The following is a 7,517-nucleotide window of genomic DNA, read 5'->3' as shown; positions in this document are numbered from 1 at the left end:
CCAACCCGCGCGCAGCTTTGCAGCCACTCAGCAACTCCGGCCGAGGCGCGCACGTGCAGCCACACGCACACGCAGCGGGCGCCTTTCCCCAGTTCACGTGTGAATCCGCACACAGCAGCAGCAGCAGCAGCGAGCAGCAGAAGCAGGCGCCGCTCCACCAATCCGGGCGCTTTTTTCCCGGGGAAAAAAAGGGAGGGAGGCGGCTGGGCAGCTCGTCTCCTCCTCCTCCTCCTCCCTGGCGCTGGGTTAGACCTGGGAAGGAAGGAAGGAGGGCGGGCAGGCAGGCCGGGAGGAAGCGGCGTGTGGGCTGGGAGCGGGCCGGGCTCCGGCTCGCTGTCTCTGGCTGAGGCTTCCTTGTCACCGCCTGCGTCAGAGCGCAGGAGTTTTCCACTGACGAAAAAGGGCAGCGCAGCAGCTGAGCCGGGAAGGAGGAGGAGCGGCGGCGGCGGCGGCGGCAGAGCAGTCCAGCGCCAGGCGCAGCCAGCCAGCCAGTCTCTCCGCAGCCTCGGACGCAGCAGAAGCCGCCGCCAGTCTCGACGGCGATGCAAGCCTGAGCGGCGCCGTCTCTCCCTCCTCCTCCAGCCGAGCCTCCTTCCTCCCAAGCCGGCTTGCCTGCCTTCCCCGCCGCCGTCCGAGGAGCCCCCAGCGGCGCCGGTGAGTGTCTGCGTCCGCTCGGCTCGCCGTCGGGGCCCGCGCTGCGCTGCGCTCTCGGGGCTTAAAGCGCTGGCGGTGGGGTGCGGGGGACGCGGCGCCCTGAAGAAGGGTTGGGGGGCGTGTTCCCGCGGGGTACTAACTTAGGGTACGAGGGGCCATAGCGAGACCGGCGACTGCCCCCACCCCGGCGGCTGCAGTTGTTGGATAAAGGGAGAGGGGGCGCTAGAGAGGCGGGAGTTGGGGCTAGTCCAGGTTGGATTGCGGGCGCGGAGGGCTTCGGTTCAGAGAGCCCGACAGGGGGCGCCCTGGAGACGGGGGGTAAGAGAGGGGCAGATTCATAACGCGACGGCCGGGACTCTCCGTTGGGGCTCGCTGGGGACCTCTGACTGTGATGTATGGGAGCAGTTCACGGCCCGGGTAGAAAATGAGGTTGATTCGAAGTGAAACGGAGTTAAGTCGGGGTTGGAAAAGCGGAGCGGGCGGAGGAGCGAGGGTCGTGGGGGAGGCGATTGCCCACCCTCTAGGGGGCGCTGTAGAGCGGACGAAAGAGGCAGCTGGAGGAGTTCCGACGGTCGGAAGGGGGCGCGCAGTGTCCAAATGGTGCGCCGAGGCGCGGAGCTGGGTCTGGGGGACGGGAAAGTGGCTCGTTTCTGGCTGTCCCACTTCTGATCGTGTTAAGTGGGCTCTTCCGGAGGCATTTTGCCTCCTTAGGAGTGGAAACATTGAGAAGATTCCGGACTCCTGCCGTGCTCACGTCGAGGTTCCTCGCCGTCGAGGCGCTGACTTCCCCCGGCTGGGGATCGGGGGAGCGCCTCTCCTTCCTTTCCCTTCTTGTCTAGCGGCAGCCTGGATCGTATCCTGATTCCCACCCCCACCCCCGCCACGATCTTACTCCTCGCTTTCTCGTTTCCCTCCTTGCACCTGATCTCTGCCGAGGCGCCTGCGGTTTCGATTCCCGCCGCTCACGTTGATCTGGCCACCGTGTGTTTATTATAAGCTGGATTCTTGCGAGCATCTGTTTAGGGAGCCAAGCCCGCGTTTTCTTCCTACCATTCGCCCCCCCCCCGCCCTTTAAGGTCCTGGAGTGATGGGTTGTAAAACAGTTCAAAAGAAGTTAATTGAGTTGCCCAAATTCTCCAGCCCTGGGAGATAATGATATTTGGCTCCTCGCTGGGCTATCTCTTAAGGGACTGGCAAGATCTCTCCCTGGGGCGATCTTAGCAAAGAATGTGAGGCAGATTGTGTTCAGCAGCAACAACCCAAAACAAGAATGCCAGATACTATATTATAAAATGGGTTGTTTCTTGGTCTTAGCCTTCCTGGAACCAGAGAGAGAGACTCCACCATTGTGGAAACAACCCCCACTTTTGGAAAATGTAAATTTTTGTTTTCCATGTTCTCAGGATTTTCTTTCTTACAGTTCCCCCCACCCCACCCAGGTTTGTTGTCATCAGTCCTTCCTCCTCCTCCTCATGTGTCATAGTTACGCTGGGGAAATACTGTGCTTTAGCAGTAGTTTGATGCCAGGGATGTGAGTCACACACAAGGCAGCTTAAATATAGGTTCTTGGGGTTTTCTTTGAAACATCACAGTTGCTTGTCAATGGCATTGCATCAACGGCAGCCTGTCTGGTTTGCATCACTGAATAACGTCGTTGGAATTCAAAGCCGTGTCATGGCAGTGTTGTCCAAATGTCTCGCGATGGAGGCATGCACTCCCCCACCTCCCTCAAAGTAAAACTGGACGCTTTGTGCTGATGAACACACTCGTAAGCTGAATCTTGTTCCCATGTAACCCCCACCCCCCTTGCTGTTCAGCACAAGCCGCTCCAGGGAATGTCTCTTGGCTCCAGGGCAAGCTCAGAACAGGCACTCATCCAGAGACACAGCAGGCAGCCTCCTTCTGGGGACTTGTGGGGACTTGTGGCCTCTGTGTTGGGAGTGATTGAACGGTGTGAATGCACACAGTGCAGAGCGACAGTAGCATTTCTCCCCACCCCCATCAAAGGCAAGGTCAGAACAGGGCATCATTCAGCGATGCGGCAGGCAGACTCTTTTTTTGTGGGTGGCAAACCATATCCCTGCATTGCGGGGGGTTGGACTAGATGACCCCGGGGGTCCCTTCCAATTCTACAATTATGTGAAAATTAACATTTCTTTTGTAGTGTATTAGTACGGTTCAGCAGATAGTAGGATTACGTGCATCGGGTTCATATCCCCTGGCCAGAGTTGTTTCTTATGCATTTGTGACAAAGGTATTTAAGTTCATATTTGTTGTTGCAGCAAGGGAAAAACTCACACTTGAGCTGCACATGGTTGCTTTTCAACTTCTAAGCAGATCATGCAGAAGTTAAAATACGGCTGCAAATGCATGATCTTAGTTTTGCCGTTGGTGCTGCTGCGACGGGGGCTGTTTTCCTTCGCTCTTCTCCTTTTGTGGTCGCTTGCAGAGTTTAGAGTTTGAGGCTGCGTACTTGCAAGGGCCCTAGTCCATTGCACTTGGAATAATAACGTCATGATATGCATTGGGCTGGGCTGCCCAGCTGTCCTGAGGTATGCACTCCTTTTTCTACTACAGTACAGCCTTTTGTGGTGTGCTGAGTGACTCATTTATGACACCCGTACAGCTTTCCTGCATCTCTTGAGGGCACGTGACTCTTCCTTCCTGCCTGTCAGGTCTCTGCTCAGCCTGGAAGTTTGCATCCTTGGATGGGAGCAGAACCAGACAAAGAAGGCTGCCTCTCCTTCTTTCTGCATTTCTCGCTCTCCTAGACCAAGAAAGCAATAGCAGTTTCTGTTCCGGTTGCTGTTTGATGAAGGAGCCACAGGGAAGCTGCTTTTGCATTCTCTCGCAGCCACAGCAACACCTACTGGCGCAAAGGCAGGACTGATCAGGAGGAGTTTTCTTGGTGAAACTCCTGTGGGTGGGAGAGAGAGACTTGAGACCAGAGAAGGATGCAGGCTCATGTTTTTACTTGCCTTCTCAAAGCCTTTAATAATAATAAAAAAGCTGTTCTGACAGTCCTGGAGGCCAAAAGTTGATATGGATGGCATTTTGTGGTTTATCTTGCAGGGATGGGGGGGGGGGTTACCTGTGGAAGCCCCTGCTTCTGCCCCACTGCCAATTTTTCTTCACTGTAACTCTCAAAATCCCTAAGGTAAAGGACAGCTGGACGGTTAAGTCCAGTCAAAGGCAACTATGGGGTTGCAGCGCTCATCTCGCTTTCAGGCCAAGGGAGCCAGCGTTTGTCCACAGACAGCTTTCCAGGTCATGTGGCCAACATGACTAAACCTCTTCTGGCGCAACGGGACACCGTGACGGAAGCCAGAGCGCACGGAAACGCCGTTTACCTTCCCGCCACAGTGGTACCTATTTATCTATTTGCTCTGGTGTGCTTTCGAACTGCTAGGTTGGCAGGAGCAGGGACAGAGCAGCGGGAGCTCACCCTGTTTGCATGGATTCGAACTGCCGACTTTCCGATCGGCAAGCCCAAGAGGCTCAGTGGTTTAGACCATGAACAACATTTGGAGTGTCTATAGGCTCCTGTTTCTCTTTCTAAGTCTTTTTATTTTTGCATGTATACCCCGCCTGTCGTCCAAGGCCCTCAAGGTTAGCCTGCACAGTTCTTCTCCCCATTTTATCCTCACAGCAACCCTGTGAGGTAGCCTAGTCTTAAGAGACCGTGACTGGTCTCACCCAGTGAGCTTTGTGGCTGAGTGGGAATTCGAACCCTGGTGATCTCCAACACTCTAACTCAGTGGTTCCCAAACTTTCCCCCCTCTGGGTCGCAGTTTCAGATTAACAATTTGCTTGCACCACACCAGATATTTTTATTGATAAGGCATTGGAAAACAAAGTAGGATTGTCCTGGATATCACTTGATTCTCTTGCTCACCACACCCTTTGAGAACCACTGCTCTAACTGCTACACCACACTGTCTTTGTATACTGAAGCAGCAGGAGCAGCCTGCGCAATGACTTGGGTCTGCCTCTTTTGCTTGTTTTCAGTCCCAGTCATTGCTTTAGTGTGGCAGCATTAATTTGCAATTGTAAAGGGGGATTATTATTATTATTATTATTATTTTAAAGCAAGCTTTTTCTTTCCAAGTGCCCTCACCGCCCTCCCCATCGAGGAATATAATACGCTGGAGGGAAGAACGGTTAACACGGTTCCCTCTCGAGTTACGAACGGACACCCTTTTGGCATCTGTTGCTGCAGAAAACAGATGTCTGTGTCGGGACGAAGGCATTGTCCGTTTGGCTGAGGGTTCCCCAATGGTGCTTACAGGGGGGGAGGCAGGGGGGACTTAAGTTGGAGCAGCAAGCAGGAGATATTGATTATGTCTATCAGGGACCGAATCATCTGTTGTCGTGTAGCTGAGTCAATTTGCAAAGCCGTTCACAAGCGCCTGCCCCTCACCGCTCTGCCCTGTGAGGTCTGTCCCCATTTTACAGGGAGCAAAATAGAGGCTGAGATTGGATGGTAAAAGTCTTGTAGACTGTCCACAGCAGAGGAGTGGACTCTCGAACCCAAGTCTGTCTCCGATCCAGGTTGCCCCCCTTCCCCGCAATCTCAGAGGACTCGCTATTTCTCTTGACGTGGTTGTTGGTGTGGTGGTTTAGAGCACGATTGGAATGTTGCTATTCCAGATCTCAACCCAGCAATCAGAAGGAACCTTGAGGGTCATCTAGGAACCTCAGCTAAAGCATCCGTGTCAGATGGCCATCCGACCTCTACTTAAAAACCCTCCAGGGTCCACAACCACCTGAGGGAGCCTGTTCCATTGTCAGATAGCTCTTACTGTCACAAAATTCTTCCTGGTGTTTAGTTGGAATCTCCTTTAAACCTCTGGTTCGATTCCTATCCTCCAGAGCAGGAGAAAACAAGCTTTCTCCATCTTCCATGTGACAACCCTTGAGATAATTGAAGATGGCCATTCTCAGTCGCCTCTTTTCCAGGCTAAAGATGCCCAGCTTCCTCAACAGTTCCTCATAAGGTTTGGTTTCCAGACCCTTGGATCATTTTGGTTGCCCTCCTCTGCACACATTCCATCTTGTCAACACCCTTCTTAAATTGGGGTGCCCAGAACTGGACACAGTATTCCAGATGTGGTCTGTCCAAGGCAGAATAGAGCGAAACTATTACTTCCCTTGATCTGGACGCTCCTGCATCACACTGTTGTCTCATGTTAAGCTTGTGGTCCACCAAGACCCCTAGATCCTTTTCACCTGTAATACTTGCAAGCCAGGTGACTCCCAGGTGACTTTCTTACTTACAACCAATCAGGGGGTGGTTCTGCCTGCCTTTGGCTCTGGTTCCACCTCCTGTGGGTCTCTGTGCATTCTGCCCTACCAGGCCCAAATGGGCCAACATTGACATTGAAGTATTCAAAGCACCTCATTTGCGTTATCTCGCCAACACAACAACCCTGTGAGTTGGGCCAGTAGTAAGTGACATACCCCCTCAAGTGAGTTTGTTGTTGTTTCACTGCTATACCGCTTTATATTTTAAAGAACAAATCTCAAAGCGGTTTACAACCCATTGAACACCAAATAAAACAGTCCAGAACAAAACATATTCAAGCTTCAAGGAAAATCTTTCAGATCCTTCTCCAAGTCACCTGACACCCAGAGATCATCATGTGGTCACAACTGGACCTGTGGCTGGTGCCTGGCTGATGTTTAACACTGCTTCCCGGGTTCATGACTCAATTTCTTCAGCACGCCCCCATTGTAGCTTTCCTGTTCTACTTCGTGCATAAAAGTGTAGATCGCCAGAAAAGAAATTCAGACCCAGTAGAAATGTCCATTGCTTTTTCCTGTAAATCTGCAGGGATTGCTTATATGTATCTTCTGATGCATGTATCTTGCATGCTTGCATGTATCTTGCATGCTTGCATGTATCTTCCGATGCAGATTCTCTTCCTTATATTCCACCTGCCTGATTTCTTTTCAGTTCTCTTTTTCTGGAAGGAAAGTAGCGAATCTCATTCAGATTCAGGGACTTCATTGTGGCATGCAGCAAGTAGACGGTTAGACACCCCCCCCCCCCAGTCCTTCCTACATTATTAAGAGCTGGAGACCGACGCGTCAGAGGTAAAACAGAATGTACCCACCAGAGGACAAACAAGGTAACCGTCTTTGCATTATTCATCAGGTGTAATCAAATAGAGGATTTGCCTAGACACTGAGGGCAGTTTGTATCTTTTGTCTTCCGTCCCCGCTTGAATTTGATTTAAAAGAATTAACAACCAAGTCACTTGCTTCTGCTGCCGGCATCTTTTAACACGGCCGTTCGCCTTTACCAATAATGTTGAGGGTTGAATCGGGCAGGAGCCTGCAAACCACTGCCACGCCTTTCTCTGTGTAAACAGAAGCCTCTGGGTGACTGTAGTGGCTCACGGGAGTTGCTGCAGCCACGCACCTTGCTTCATAAATCCAGTGAAGGCGGAGAGAAGAGTAGACACTGGGGAAGCTGCAGAGAGGGGTGGAGGGAGCCGTTCAGGTTAGAACCAGGGGCTGTTCTAGGTGTGAGCACCCTGGGGTGCCCGCGGACTGGCTCAGGAAATGGAAAGAGTGATTCCTGCTAAAATGCGGGCAGATCAAACTGTAGCCTGGGGGCTTTGCGTGCAAGGTAAAGACACAAGCAGGCACTCACTAGGTTTTGCAAAACATCTAGCTCTGTGTCACCTGAAGGGCTTCATTTGGGAATTTATGGTCCCGTCCCCCCTGCAGGGAAAACGGAGGTGTCTCCATTGCTGCAGCCACGAGTACCTGTTGCACATGGCGGTTCTGCTGTTAAGCTGGATGCCTCTTAAGTCCTGCAGCAAGAAAAGCTGGATCCTGTGACCTGAATGAATTAT

General features: G+C 52.4%; 1 protein-coding gene across 1 annotated transcript in view; it reads left to right on the top strand.

The window, feature by feature from the left end:
- Positions 1-290: 290 nt before the first annotated feature.
- CSRNP1 (cysteine and serine rich nuclear protein 1) overlaps positions 291-7,517 on the top strand; it is a 34,463-nt gene continuing 27,236 nt past the window's right edge. The window contains exon 1 of the mRNA XM_081163676.1: positions 291-654. The gene's annotated coding sequence lies outside the window, so the exon portion shown is untranslated. The remainder of the gene's footprint in view (positions 655-7,517) is intronic.

The sequence above is a fragment of the Podarcis bocagei genome (genome assembly GCF_964188305.1).
Source record: "Podarcis bocagei genome assembly, chromosome: 12".
Taxonomy (NCBI): Eukaryota; Metazoa; Chordata; class Lepidosauria; order Squamata; family Lacertidae; genus Podarcis; species Podarcis bocagei.
Note: the sequence above shows the minus strand (reverse complement) of the source record. Positions and strands in the feature narration are given on the sequence as shown.